Source organism: Apus apus, chromosome 2 (assembly GCF_020740795.1).
Source record: "Apus apus isolate bApuApu2 chromosome 2, bApuApu2.pri.cur, whole genome shotgun sequence".
Lineage (NCBI taxonomy): Eukaryota > Metazoa > Chordata > Aves > Apodiformes > Apodidae > Apus > Apus apus.
In genome coordinates this window covers 64605607-64621106 of record NC_067283.1, presented here as the reverse complement: position 1 = coordinate 64621106, position 15500 = coordinate 64605607, and the positions used below count along the sequence as shown (strand labels likewise).

General features: G+C 43.1%; 1 non-coding gene across 1 annotated transcript; it reads left to right on the top strand.

Moving 5' to 3' along the window:
- Positions 1-2260: 2260 nt before the first annotated feature.
- On the top strand, positions 2261-2350 carry TRNAY-GUA (transfer RNA tyrosine (anticodon GUA)). Its single transcript is given in 2 exon segments — positions 2261-2297; positions 2315-2350. It is a non-coding gene; the product is annotated as a tRNA-Tyr (tRNA).
- Positions 2351-15500: the final 13150 nt, after the last annotated feature.

Below are 15500 nucleotides of genomic sequence, written 5' to 3'. Positions count from 1 at the left end.
GAATTTTGACAGCAAAGAGATGGTGATACTTCCCCTAAAGTTTGTGTTTGGTACCGCGCTCCTGGATTAGGTAATAAATAGTGCCGAGTTAAACTGGATAAAGCAGTGGTATTAAATGTTGAGGTCCCTGAATGCATGGGTGGGACTAGTGAATTATTTTTAAGGGGTCTAGAATAAAGCAGATTCATGACAATAGGCTTAAATTAGCTTGAAAGGAGTCTGAAGTGCCCTTGGAAATGCTGTGGGGTCTGCAAACTGGAAAAGAATGGAGCCCTGGGGCTATGCTATCTGCTCTGATTTAGGAGTTTGGGTCCATGTTATCTGTTGTGCCATTCTTTCTCCAGCACAAGATTAACCTCACATTCTTGAATATGGGTATCTTGGGCACCTCCTCCCACCAAGACAATCTGACGCCAGAGGGTATAGATACTGCCCTGACAGGCACACAGCAGTTCTGCTTTTCTCCATCGTATGTTTTTCTTTACAGCATCAGCTGACTTGATAGTCAGTGGGTACATGAATATCATGATGCATCGCTGGTCCCAGGATTAGGTCTCTGAGAAGCTGCAACTGTACCCCATAGGTAAGTCAAATATTTCCTGGTATTCCTATATTCCTGTGGCCATAAACAGGGAGACATCTTACCGAGTTTCTAGCAAGATCTGTGATGCTTTTAGCAGTAGAGAAGGCTTGAGATGTCTGTTAGTATGAAAATAAATAAAATGTTTATGTGGGAGTTTGATTGCGAGGCAAAGAGCTGTATTTTCCAGACAGAGAAGTATGTGGTGGTAGTTTTGCCGTGACTTCTCTGTGAATATTTTGCTCTGTGAATTCACTTTCCTGACATGGGGTCAGTTTTGTGTATATTTGGTAAAGACCTCTGGAGACCATCTGGTCCAACATCTTGCTCCAGACACGGCAGACTTTAAAGTTAGGTCAGCTTGCTCAGGGCTGTGTCCAGTCAAGCTCTGAGCATCTCCACGGCTGGAGATTCCACCCTCTGGGCCACCTTTGCAGTGGTGAAAATTTTTCTCCCCTTATATTCACCAAAATTTACCTGGTGGCAGCTTGTGCCCATTGGCTCCCATCCTCTCACTGTGCCACTCCAAGCAGAGCCTGGCCCTGCCACCCCCAGCAGTCTGCAGTGCCATCCCCCTTTATCTGTCTCCTCTTAAGGCTGAACAAGTCCCCTCTCTTTGCCTCCCTCCTACATCGTGTGCTCCAGCCCCCTGGCCATCTTGGTGACCCTCCACTGGACTCAATCCGGTATGTCCATGTCTGTCTTGCACCAGGAAGCCAAGGTTTGACACAGCAGTCCTGAGACAGGCTCACAAGTGCTGAATATGTAGGGAAAATCATGTCCCTCAACCTCCTGGCTACACCCTTGCTGAAACAGCTTGGGGTTGAGTCACAATGAGGAGGTGGAGCATAGGTTAAGGATGGATATGCTGTAGGGCACTGACATAACACGGCTACACACATTCCCATCACAAGGAGGATGGCATGGTTTCAGCAAACAGGGTGTCTGCTCACAGCTTTCCACCCCACCCTGCTGCTCAGACAGATGAGATGCTAGTGAATCACTGTAATTCAAAAGGAGTGCAGTTCACTTTCAATTGCTACAGCTGTGAGCTTCGGCACTCACACAGATGATTCACAAAGGGCTCAGCCTCCCAGGCCCCAGGGGTTGGGGAGGCCACCAGTTGCAATGCCAAACGTTGCAACCTCGTATGTGTACGAGGGGTCTTACATGCACCATGGGAGTTGGTGGGATTGGAATTAAAAACTTTCCGTTCTTTTCCTCTGTTCCTCCACATTTGCTACAGAAGCCATCAGGGAGTATGTTAACTGATTTGTTTGCTATTTTGTTACTGGATTTGGATGAAGAACTGTTTTGGGGAACTGTGTGGAGGGGAGTTCTCCCTCTTCTCCTAGCTCAGCTTAGGGAATGTGGCAAGGTTACCAGAGTGGGCAAATTTCTTTCTCAAGCCGTAGACAGATTTCATATGGGTCATGACAGGAACTCCAACCTTAATGCTACTACCACCAACAGTCTTACAAGAGCTGTGAACTATTTGGCAGAAAACTGGCAGTTTTGTAACCAAAATCCAATCTTGCAGGGGAGTTAACTTAGTGCTTTTTTTTTTTTTTTTGGATACTGTTTTGCTGTTGTGAGAAGCAATACATATGGGGGCCCATTAGAGCCTAAGGCTATTGTTGATACAGTCTTGACTCATTCTTGGCACTCCTTCCTCATCTTCCTTCGATAGCTCAGTTGGTAGAGCGGAGGACTGTAGGCTGGCATTGGAAAGAAATCCTTAGGTCGCTGGTTCAACTCCGGCTCGAAGGAAACTTCTTTTGGTTTTTGTCTTTCGCCTGTTTCTGGAATTCACAGCTTTGCAGAACTGCCCTTCCTAACCGTAGGCCATTCCATGCCCCGTGAGAAATTTAGTCTATTTAAAACTTATCACTGTCAAGGATTTAATTTTCACTGCCCTTCTTGTCTGCTTCGGCTGGTTCTTGCAGCTGTGGTGGTTTGACCGTGGCCACCTCTCTGCCTAATGGTTGGTGCCCATCATACGAGCTTTTCTGCTGGGGCTCAACACCTTCAACAGACACTTGATAGCTAGAGCAGACCCACAGTGCAGAGCTTGCAAAGACTCTTTTAGCTGAGTTGGGTGTGGAAAATGCTGGCAGGTCTGGTTCCTGAGGCCTCCTTATTGCTGGTTTCACCCCTTTTCCTCTCTTGGTCTTTCATTTTGAAGTTCAGAAGAGGAAAGTCCAAGAGAGATGGGGAAGAAAAATTGTTTTCGTGATGACAGGAACACCATGATCATTCAGATCCAGATATTTGTCTGCAACAGCAACTATATGCAGCCATACCCATTGGCCTCACGAGAAGGTGGTGAATACCACTGTACACACTGCCCTGAGGTGTATCATGTTCATGCACTGTCCATTTCAGTGAAGAATTGTAAAGGTTGGGGCTGCCTACAAAGGAAGTAGGTAAGAAAGAGGCAGTAGAGCTGTATGAAAGGACACCACAGGCCAGGTTAAAGAGGCATTTTAATGACTCATTCATACAGAAACCAACATCAGAAACTTTCAGAGAATAGAAAACAGGGCACTGTGATCTGTTAAAGAAAACTTTGTTTCACACAGGAAGCTGACTCACTTTCACAAGAGACAATCAGCTCTGAGAGGTCTGTAAGAAGCTTTATTAAAGAAAGATTAGAGGTTTTTAGATATTTACATTAGATGAGATGACATTAGGGATCCAAATCCCAAAGCTCATGCAAAGCCTCTCATGTAAAGCATCTCCTCATGCAAAGTGCAGCACTAAGCTGAACAAAGACAGGAGAAGGAGGTGGCAGTTTTGTTCAGTTGCTTAGCTTTAATTGTGTTATAAATATATTATTATCTAATAAGAAATATTTGCTAGAAGTTAGTCAAATGCATCCAGTACTAAGCTAGTATGAATAATCAAGCGATTATATGTAATTTCAGTGTTTCAAAGTATTTCTTTATACTAATGAGCATTGGATCAATGACCATTGATCATAGTAGAACACCAGTTTTCTTTGTCCTTCCAAATCCAGCTGCATTAATTCCTTTTCAGCCTGCATAGCAGTACACACTTACAATCTAATAACCATAATGGGTTTTCAGCACAGGGAGGCACAGGATAGGAGAGAGGCAATTCTGCCTCTCCTCTCACCAGCGCAGCCAGCTCTCCAGGCCTTGAGGAGTGGGCAGGCTGTGCATTTATTGCTCTGTAGGTTCTCCCACAGCAGGATGGGGTTGGAAAAGCAGGGATGAGAGAGGCAAGCACCATCCTTCTCAGTTCTGCTAGGACTCCAAGGGAGAAGGATGCACAGCAGCAGCATCTTTGGTGGGAATCTGGCAGTTGCTTTAGAGGAGGAGAAGGGTATGAATCTGGGTTGATGCCACAGGAGGAGCTCAGGTGTGATTGTAAACAGCCTGGATTACAAATCTGTCCCATGGTACCTGAGATGGATTTCCACCTTGGAGTGTGCCTTTTATGGTCTTGATGAGCAGTAAGACAAAGTAGGAGCCTTTCCAGATGAGTGAATACATGACTTACACATTTAATTGTTGCGATAAGCCTGAAGCTTTTGATTAAAAACTTGCCAATAATAGTGAAAAGTAAATCCTTGTCCTTATGTCAGAGAAGGGACCAATATTCCCTGAGACCAGGGAATGGTGGTGACTGATGGACTGCCTGCCTCACAGGTATTTTGTTGATGTCTAGGTCTTTGCTGACTTAGTATTTCAGTCTGGCTTGCACAAGGTATGATTGAGACATGAAAGAAGGGAGAAAGGATTAATTAAAGTAAGTGCTCATCACAAGTGGTGTTTGTTCTGTGGTTGAAAAGGGCAAGTTGTTACAGCATGGCTTCACCCTCGTGTTACTGCACACCAGTGGGTAACTAGGTCCTGGTGGAGTAAACAACCTGATGTGGTTGGCTTCTGTTATCCCTTGACTGTTTCATGTTGTGCTACTTCAGCTACCAGGACTGCCCCATACTCATACACTGATGACACTTGAATCCGTGTCTTTCTCTGTGGTGACATCCACACAAGGTAATTTAATGGAAGTTCCAGTGAATGTATTTATTCATCAAGTCAGAAAGGTGAGTTTAAATTAAGTTCTGGTGTTTGTCTCGTGCATATGAATTGAACTTCAAATAGCAAAGGAAGGAAATATTTAAAAGTTTTATTGCCTTCTGCATTTAGGACCTTCAGCCTTCTCTAATCTTGAATAAGCTTCCTCTCACAGCCAAACTTCTCTGGCTCATCAGACATTGTGAAGGTCACCAGGTCCTTGTCTGAGGGGTGGCACCCCACAGACCAGATGTTTGAAACAAAGACATAACCAGCTGGGGACACAATAGACCAACAGTAGCAATCTCCTATTAGACAACATAATGTTTGTTATCAGTGGGATGAGTGGGATGTTCCTTCCCTTTCCGAAATACTCTTTTTCCTCTTCTTGTCTCACCTCTTGTCCCAAACCAAACTTTTAAGCTATCCCCTAGTTTAGACGCAGCATACTGCAAGGTGAAGAAATTGGAGCTCATACAGTTTGCAAAACATCTGTAGTTCTCCCTGAGGGAAAGAGCAGTGATTGCAGGACAGCTCGGTGAGTCGGATCCAGTTGCCTGTGCCCGCGCAGCATGTCTTACGTAGTATTTTGCACCTTTGCTAAGCAGCAAGTGCTAAGTGGTTTGTGACTGGCCTTGTCTGTGCTCGTTCTGAAAGCAACCTTTTGCTGAAAATTAAAAGTGCAATTTTGGCACTGGCATGACTCCAAGTTCTCAGTCATACTTGCTTTGAAAGACTTTGTATATCTTGAGCTTCACTTTTGTTTTCCAATAGAAATGAATCCCAGCCTTGCTCTAGACACCTGGTTTTACTGAGTTCCATGAAAGCCACATTACAGGGAATGCTGCTTCTGACACAAAGTGAAACAATTGAACAACGCAGGGCCTGCCTAAGGAAATTTGGTTAATCTTAAAGAAACTTCAGAGAAGCTGGGTAGTCTCTAGTTTTTGAATGATGTGAGCTGCATCCTCCTGTATCAGGTTTCAGCCCAGAAAAGCAGCAGTGATAAGACTGAGGACCTAACATTGTAGTGAGCCCACTGCTTTCCTTTGAGCTCTGTAAATTTCTTCTGCTGTCATTGCTCTTTTCTAGCCACCTGTTGCCTCTGGTCATGCAGATTTAGATAAAGCTTTTTGAGCAGGGTCCTGTCTTTGTGAAGTTTTTCATGATGACAAGGAAAACATGGTCCTGATTCCTTTCTGGAGTAATAATAAAAACAAATAGTAACAACTGCATGGTTCCCTAAGAGCTCTAGAAGTGGAATCATAGCAATTAAAATAATGTGCAATTAAGGACAGCTTGAAAAGCTTTCAAAGCCAGGAAGCAAGTCAAGATGTTTTGCTGATGATTTGCTAGTTTGTAGAAATTGCAAGTGGTTTCAAATTGGTTTGCTTTTACCACGAAGTAAAACTATTCTCCAGTGTGTGTTCGACTGAATTTATGAAAAGCATCTCAGCATGGCTGGAAATGACCAACAGCAGTTGCTTGTTGCCTTTACTTGCAACCACCATATCAGGTAGATTTACACCAAACTGAGCAACTGTTTGCACATTTCTTCAGGCTTTCTTAACCACTCTCTACCAACCAATTTTTCTTCTTCCTATTGTAGTTTTTATAATCAGGCCTTCATAAGAATTGCCAGAGACATCCAATCAGTACCACGTTATCATCTGGAAATTATTAGAGTCTCAGGAAGGACTGAAGCCAGTTTGATAGCATTGATTAGTTCCTTATTTTGACTTGTGCCATTTCACTATTCAGTGTTGTAAAATTTGCCTCATTTATGAGGATGCTTTTTTTTTTTTTTACATTGTAAATAACAAAATGCATTTTGTTGTGTGAATCCAAATAAGCTTTGAAGTTTGTGGCTTTGTAATTTGAAAGTCATCTGGAGAGTGTATACTCTCTTGCCAGCTTTAATGAATGTACGATAATCAATTATCATATCAAAGTGTTCAATTACTCCTTAGTGATGAGGAGCTGTAGCTGTTTGGCTTAATTTCCTAGAAGATTCTGAGCACTCTCACTGAAGCATTGGGGTTGCTTAGCTGCTTTGCTTGAAGACGTTTGCTGTGAAAATGAAGCTGGTACTATTTGAACAGCAGCCTATTCACAGAAAGCAGTGTTGGACTCTTCCTTAACACCCATAAACTGCTTCTTTCTATCTAATTTGGGAGTTGCATGTACTGTGTTGTTGCCAGTTCCTAAGAAGGAAGTCTTTGTCCATCTGTCTGTGCTTTTATGCTTAGGAGGGATGCTAAGAGCTCTGGCTCATTCTTTGTTGAGTCTAGAGAGGTTTCAGCATTCCCTTCTCTTGCAGTACTACCCTGCCATTTCCCAGGGATTATGGGAGGAGGAGAGTTACCACTGGCTCTTCAGTCAGCATGTTTCATGTTTATTTAAAGCCTGAGGAAAGGAAATGTGAACAAGTGAACTAACATTGCTGCTTCAGTCCCCCAAACCTTCTAGAGGCCTGAGAAGATCTGTATTTGTGGATTAAGAGTCTCTTCAAATTTAGAGTTGAGATGTTGGTACTCCATGTTACCCATGTTACTCCATGTTTTTGGAATATGTGGAGCTGAAAAAAGCCCTAATGATTTTAATGCAAATATAAGGCTTTTGTGGGATCGCTGGATTTTGGATGCCACGCAAGCTTTAGTGTATCTGTCCTCACATCCCTGTGACATGGAGAGGTACCAGTGTCCTTATTTCACAGAACATTGTTAGTCCCTGTGACTGCTGCTATTGAGTGATGGGTCCTAAGAGGCTACAGCAGAGCAGGAAGAGTCACCTGAGCCTTCAGAGTCTCTGACTGCTGTGTGCCCTGGCCACCCTTCCTTGCTTCTGGAGTTCCTTACTTTTGGTAAACCATTGATTTAACACTCCAAGAAACCAGCACTGAATTTCCCTTTGCTTTCAGTTTGCGGTAGCTTTGCAGCCTGAATGATCTCCTTGGTATTTCTTCTCCCAGAAAGATATCAAACTACCAGTGAATGAAATTCTAGGAGCATATTGATGTATTAAATCTCAGGGCATTGCCACAACTGGTTTTCCAGCACTGACTCCAGGTCAGGAGAGCCGAGTGGTGTGTGCTAGAAGGGAGAGCTCCTTCTGCTGTGGTCAAATGGAGAAGGAGGAGATTGGTGGCTATCGAGCAGGTGGCTGATGTGGGAGCCCTGCTCAGAGGTGCCTCCACCTGGCCACCCACCCACCAGCGGTGGCAAACTGTTGCTTTCTGCAGGAAGCCATGTGAATGGGCCAGTGCTCAGTCTTAAGAAATGAAACAGCACATGTATCTAGGAAAGGACAGTGCAAGCATCAGAAAAGACATGAAGCTGTGTTTGAGCTGCATCACGCTGAAGGTAGGAGAGCGTGAGGAGGTCTCTAAAAACAGCAATTATCCTCATCTCAGCTTGCCTGTTGAGAAATAATCAGACTTGTGATGAGTCTTCTGACCTGTCAGACCTCTTAACTGAACTGCAGCTGAAGAGATTCACTGTAAAAGGGTGTAGGCTGCTTCTTATTGTTGATTTTTAACCGTGAGGGTTCCTAAGGGAAATAGCATATAGTAATAACATTTAATGCTCTTCTGATGAGCATCTGGTGCTGGGTGTTTTTTTCTTTTAAATTGCATTAAAATTAAAACTACAGTATTGCACCGAGTCCTCATTTCCTGTTAAGAGAGGAATTATGATGCTCAATTGATTGGCAGAGCTGTTTCCCATCCTGCATAAGTGTGGTTAGTGGACAGAACTTCTCTCACAGACACAGACATGCCCTATCACCCCCCACGGTTCTGCAAGTTTTTTCTTCTAAATTATTCATTGTGAAACCACTGATCCTCAAAATTTAAAACAGAGAAGGTATAAAATACTCTCATGTATGCCTTTGCATTCATTTATGTGCTATCACATTGAATAAAAGGAAATAGCAAGTTAAGCATGTTCAGGAAGCCACATGATGAGTATAATTGATGCATTCAGCCTATAGAACATACATATAATAGTCCATTGTAGTTACGGGATTGGCCAGCCAATATTTTTGCCGTGGAGATCATTACTTAAGCAGATGACTTTTGACCCTTTTCTTTTAGTGCTTCAAGAAGTTTGCCAGAAAGTGCTTTTTGTGCCAGTCAGCCTTTAACATCTCCCTCTGAGCAGCCTCAGCTTTGCATTTAACTTACTTCTGAACGTTAATCTGCTTTTTATCCTGAGGATTTTTATGAGAAATAAATTGGAGCCTTTTCAGAAACACCATTGTAAAAGCTTCTCCCTTACTATTCAAAAGCTTGTCACAAAGTAGCAGCAATGTATCTGTTGTAAAATGGTGTATGTAACAAAAAAAATCAAAAATAAAAAGGCAATGGAGCAGTGCTGAAGGGACATGCTGGGTGTTTCTGTATGGAAAGTCACTAACCTGTGCAGTCCTTGGAAGTGTAGGAAATGGGATTTGTAGCAGCAGATTGGAGAGAAAAGAAACTGAACACTCGGAAAAACAAAGATCTGCTTTGACATAACTCAGCAGTCACTATTGGTCCTCATCCCCCTGAGGTGGCTGGTGGGCAGAACAAAGAGAGAGGCTCACAGCCTAAATGGCAAACCTCATTAAAGTATCTGGTTTGAATAGGTGCTGACTCAGGAAAGGAGGAGTGCTGGTTGAGATTGAAGTGGTGCATACAACTGGGTAGTTCATTTTCAACGTTTTTGGGGAAAAAGCAAAAGGGATATCAGTGAACTGAGTGGGCTCCACTGGGGTGAGCCTGCACTGACCAACGGACCCTGAATGCTTGTTGGTACCCAGGCCTCCCCCATGAAAGGTACTGGTGTACACAGGGACAGGGAAAGAAAATCCAGGTTTTAATCTGGGGTGGATCACTCTTTTTAGGGCTGCAGATACACTGCACTTCTGGTGTATCTGAGTGAAGAGGTATTTTTCTCATCAACTCCCCTGCTACAAGGGGAGTGCAGGTAGACTTCTGGAATGAGTTATAAAGAAATCTCATCATCTCCTATAAAACAGAATTAAAAAGCCTGATGTCAGGGCAAGTGAAAAGGGATCATCTGTGATTTGAGAATGAGTGTGACTTGGAGCCCCTCTCCCCCCATCCTTGTAATGACTGGTGAAAAGCCCTCTGAAATATGGCTTCACTGAAGCCAAGGTGCCAACAGGCTCCTTCCTGTTTCTTTTCTTTCTGATGAGGCCTTTCTCTGTTCAGTGCACATGACTACACCCACTTTATTAAAAACACCCACAGAAATAATGGCTACCCTTTCTTTGCTAGGAAAGACAGACCTTGGCAAACAACTACTTCTAGTTGTTACTTCTAACTTATATATGACTTATTATTTATAGAGACTTGTAATAACAATGGGAATTATTTTCTTGACCTGGTGAGTTACAGCTTAAACCAATAAAAGAAAAAAGAAGGGGGATGTAAGAAAAAGAAGATACAGGAAAGGATTTTGTTTAAAGAGTCCCATGTATGGCTAATAGATGTATTCAGAGAAAAGAGATAAAATACCCCAGATTAATAACTGTGACATTCCGTTGGCTTATTACTTACTAAAGGCTTTACTCTCTGTGGAACCAGAGCTGTATAAAAGATGAAATAATTGCGCTCTACATTTTATTCATCCCAGTAATGATGGCAACATCTCTGTTACGAACTCACGTTCTCCAAGGAAAGCAGTTCTCTCCCTAGTATTTCAAAGGGAAAAATCAATCATGTTCACTTCTCTTTGATGCCTCTGTACTTGCTCCTCCATTCTGTGCTTCTCACTGCTTGACCTTTGTTGAGTTAGCCATGTAAAACAACAAAATGCTGCTTTAAGTTCATAACTCTTGGTCCTCCTCCTTCTAGTGAACAGGTCCAGCTGAGAAAGTGAAGAAGAAACCTGTCAAGATGCCATAACAAGCACTGTATATCAGAAACCCACTGGACAGAAAACCTAGCTCAAACACTAGCTTTGTTTTTGCAAAGCAGGAAACGTTGCTTAAATTCATATAGTAAATATTTCTTTGTGTATCATGGGGAGCTTTCATGTAAGCTCAGATTAGCTGGAAATCAGGACAAGGCCTGAACTTTGTTCCCTCATTGCTATAAAAGCAATTTCCAGGAGTATTTTTCAAGGAAGCCCTTTTGAGCTAGGCAGAAATGCATTGCAGTTGATCTAAATCCTGCATTTTTTAGCAATGAGAGAGAAAGACTTCTAGGCTGGTATTTAAAAATAAGGAAATGGCTCAGAGAGAGAAAGACAGGCAAAGATCCTAAGGTAGAGAGAACCTGCAAAGGGAAAAGGTCCATTACATATATGGGATAGGAGGAGAGGGTCAAGGGTAAGAGTGATGTTTATTTCAAAGAGGTGAAATTAGAGTCAGATTAAAAGACATGCACTAAAGGTTTTTTAATTGCAGAGAAGTTTGAAACTGATGTAAAATAAGTTCTCTGTATTTTTTTTGCTTTATACCAGTGCTGGTCCAGAAAATATGATTGCATTCAGCATCAACAGAAAGACAAGAATCCAGGGAGTCACAGAGACATCCTTAGTTATGATGCCTCTGAGGGATGAGGGCTTGGGGGGCTCAAGGAGGTCAGTGGTAGTTTGGGCATTAATTGCTTGGGTACCTACAGGGGAACGTGCTACCATTGACCCATGGCTTTTTTTGGGACCCTCCATCACAACATTCCTCCTAAATATTTTGCAACCATACAGAACAAGCTTTCCCAGCAATAACCTGGCGTGGGTTGTGTTGCCTCTCTTTCCCCTGCTGCATACCTGGCAGCTCTGCCTTATCCATGGAAGATCTAGAGCCCAGAGGAGAAATGTCTCACTCATGGTAGTGGCTTGCTTCAGACAACAAGCCTGGCAATCCTGTGATTTTATGAACACTGAGCTCACCTTGGATATTAAAAGAAAGAAATGCCTTAGCTGGTAAGCATGTTGGGTCTCTTCCAAGGCACACTAGTATGTTGCTCTACACACCAGCATGGAAACAATTTGCAGGCAGGGGAGCCAATAAGCACTCTAAGCGAGCTGTGCCACATCCTCTTTCCTTTCTTTGCCTTCAGACTCGTTCTTTATTCAACCTCCTTTGCTCCAGTTCCACCATTTGAGTTTAAACATGGCCTTCTGACATGGAGAATCTGGGTGAGTAGAGCAACGTTACTTGTAAAATCCCTAGCCAATCTTATTTTTTGGCATGAAGGTGGCTGTTACAGCATTGTTTTTATTATTCATCAAAAGGAAACTTTCAAAGTAAACACACCAAATGCCATATAACATAAGCTCTTCACAACCACTGCTTCCTTTCCCTTTTTCTTTTCCCCTGCCTCCTATTTTTATAAGTAATCAAGTTGTTACTCTAGAGTCAATTCCAGGTCATCTTTCATTTGCTCAAAATATCTCCTTATTGGCAAGCTATTTTCCCATTATTTAGGAACACACATTGTTTTACTTACAGCTGTGTGCTGTATTTTATATTCTCATATAAATGTTATGCCTGGATTATCTTAACTAGAGCAAACTGGTTTTAGGGTTTGTTGTTGTTTTTATTTTTAGGTTCCTCCATCCCCCTAAAAAAACCCCACAGCCCAAACCACAACACACAATAGGGGAGAAATATTATTTAATCTATTTTTGGTATCTTTTCTAGTTCTTAAAGTGACTCAACTTTTCCCCTTTTTTCTTTAGTAATGTAGATTTCCTCTCTGCTGTGTGAGTTTCCTTGTTGGAGGAATGATGATAGCTGAGGTTTGGGAAAGATGAGGGGCTAAGCCGCATTGCTTCCATCCCATGAGGGGCAGGAATGCAGACAAGGCAGGGACAGTTTCCAGATATTCATTACCTGCTGTGTAAAAAAAGTACCATTTTCTTATCTGTTATAAATTATTAGTGTCCCTCTTCCTAGTTTTTTGTAATCTGGTGAAATCTGATGAGTTCTACATTCACTTACAATTTTATTGATTTTGGGAGCTGATCAAATAGACACTCATATTTATGTATTGAGGGCCCAGGGAGGGAAAGCACCTAAGTCCCATTGGCTTCAGCATGTTCTTAAATATTTCTTGAAGTGATTAACTTACTTGAGGTCTTGGTGCAAAAGAATGCATTTGTAGCAACAAATACATATTGTTATTATTAATCTTATCGCTGTATTTCATGTCTGTGCATGCTAACACTTGATGCATTGCAGAGACATACAGTATGCAGAAGAGGTGGATTTTCTTCTGTAAGCTTGAGAAAAGAGAACTTCCCCTGTATTTTTAGGGTGTCTGTGACAGTGGGTGATGACTGCAGGAAAGTGTGCTGCTGAATTCCCTGCAGCCTTAAGGATTTTGGGTTTGTTTTTGTGTGTATGGTCTTCTGTATGTGTATGGTTCTGCCCGCTCTCCCTACCCCAGCCCCATGAGAGTAGGACCACATGCACATCTTAAGCTACTCAGTTTATTAATACTCTATGCTTGTTAATTTGTGAATGACTTGAAGGCACTCAGAGCATTAAAGGAAGTCTCATCCCGGAGGTTTTTAAAAGAGACTCTCCTGAATTTTTTGAAGTTGAGATATTCGTAGTTTGCATGGGCTTGTTTCATCAGAGTAAATGTGTGCTAAATGCTAATGCTTACATCAAAACTGGGTGTCTTACAGTAGGCATGATGTTTAGCTGTCACTCAAGATTCAAGAATGGAGATGATACATGAACATTTGGACACATTAGGTGAATTGTTAAACAAATCTGATCTCTTTCATTATTTTAAACTCCAAAGAAGAAATCCCCTATAGGATGAATGTTTAATCATTAAAGCAAACAATCAATCAAAGTTTTATCATTGTTGGTGGGAAAAGTATGTCTTACACCTAGCAAGACTCATGAGGAACAACAGGAGCACTTCTGGTTGCAAGTAATATTCTGGTCATTTGATGTTTTCAAGAGGAGAGAGAAGAGGTTGAATGGTTTCTCTGGCAGCTTCCTGGCCTGGACTTGAGGATGAATATCAAATGAAATGCCAGATGGAATGATGCTGACTGGGACACGTTTGTATCACCCTTTACTTCCTCAGGCTAATTTAGTTATACCCTGCTTCACAGAAGTTCACAAGTTGTTCTTGAAGCAGTAGGGGATCCCAGAGAGCCCAGGTCTATGCTCTCTGTCCACCTTGCCCTATTCAGCTTCCACATCGCCCTGGGTGTGTTCACTACCATGCCAGTTACAGCCATGATACGGGCTGTCTTTAGTGGATGTTGATATCCGAACAAACAAACCAAGAGTCTGGTCTTGATTGTTGATATCTTTACACTTTGGTTTCCTGTTGTGTATTTGTACAGATGTAATGCTTGGTATTCCCCTGCTTTTAAATAATCATGACCATATTGGGGGGTGGGAGGACAGAACTAATTTGTTGGGAGCTTGCTGGAGGAGCCCCCACTCTGCTACTGTGGCTTAGCTTCTGTTCAAGCCCTGCTGCCTGACCCGCTGCTTGGGATGGTGCCTTCTGTTTCAGTCTGTCCCCTGTGAGAAGGGGTTTGTGATTGTTCATTCAGCCTAAGAAAACTGCCATTAGAGCAACTACTGTATGTAATCACATCTTGTCTGTAGATTGAATGAACCCTGAACAGCCCACAGAAAACACCTTAAAGGACAAGGACAATGCAGAGAGTGTGAATAAATGACCACCATCTTGATGGATCCTTTGTACAGGAGGATATGTCCTAGGTATCTCTCATATTCTGTAGTCAATGAAATGTTCTTTTTTGCTTCTTTGTATCCGGCTGACCACTCGCTGATGTATTTGTCCAGAGCTGGTGTAGAACAGTCCCCCTCTGATAGGAGGGGACAGATAGGGACTCTTGCTCACCCTACTGTAAACTTGGTCATAGCCAGTGATTTGGATCATGCCTTGATTCATGGTAGGCCAAGCTGCCTCAGTTGTGTAAAGCAAGCTGCTTTACAATCAAATGATACTGGGAATTCCTCTATCACTCCGTACTTTATGCCTCTCACTCTTATTTCAAGCTCTTTCCCCCTACATGTCACGAGCGTTTAAATCCTTCGATGCTATGTGACCAGCAGGACTGGAGGAGCAGCCTGCTCCAAGCGGGGCTCCCCCTCAGACTGCTTGCAGTCATATCCAAATGGCGCTGGGGGAAGAAAAAAGGCTAATTGTATGCTCTCCAATTTTCTCTGTTAGGAAGATCAAAAGAATCGCTGCCTTCACTGGCAAATCTCAAGGATGAATTGTGGCAGCCAGACCAGTACTGGTCTGTGTTGAACTGTAGTCACCCAGAATAAATCAGCACTAATTGCAGTCTAGGGCTGTGATTCCAGAGGGGCTGTTTAAGCACCACACAGTGACCCTGAGTGCCTGGCTGGTAAGGCCAGTGGTGAAACTCCCAGGGACCTCAGGAGGCACAAGGCTGAGGCTGCACCCTTGCCAGCTTTAAAGTCTTCGTGTTACCTCTGAGAGGAAACAGGATGGCTACAGAGATGTGGTGAGCACTGTGATCCCATCAGCAGCAGTGTGTAGCTGCCCCAGTGTTGCAAGATCCAGAAGGAAGGTGATACCTTGGCTTGCTGGCCACTGGAGACCTGCACAGAGTTGCTCTGGTGGTCTTGGAGAAAGTGGGCTGGCTGCTGGTTCAGGTTCTCATTCTTTCCCAGCTTCACCCATGGCAAGGTCTGCCACCCACTGTGAGAGGGGCAATTGTCTGCCCCTGTGTCTGGCTGTGGCACCAGCCAGACCAACAGTGTCCACTATGGCCAAGCAAATTTTTCTTCTCTTGCTCTCACCTGAGATGATTCCTTATCTTCTTCTGTGCCTCCCTCCAGAGGCAGTGGGTGCTGCCATATGGGTGACCTTATGTTACCACGGGTTAGTC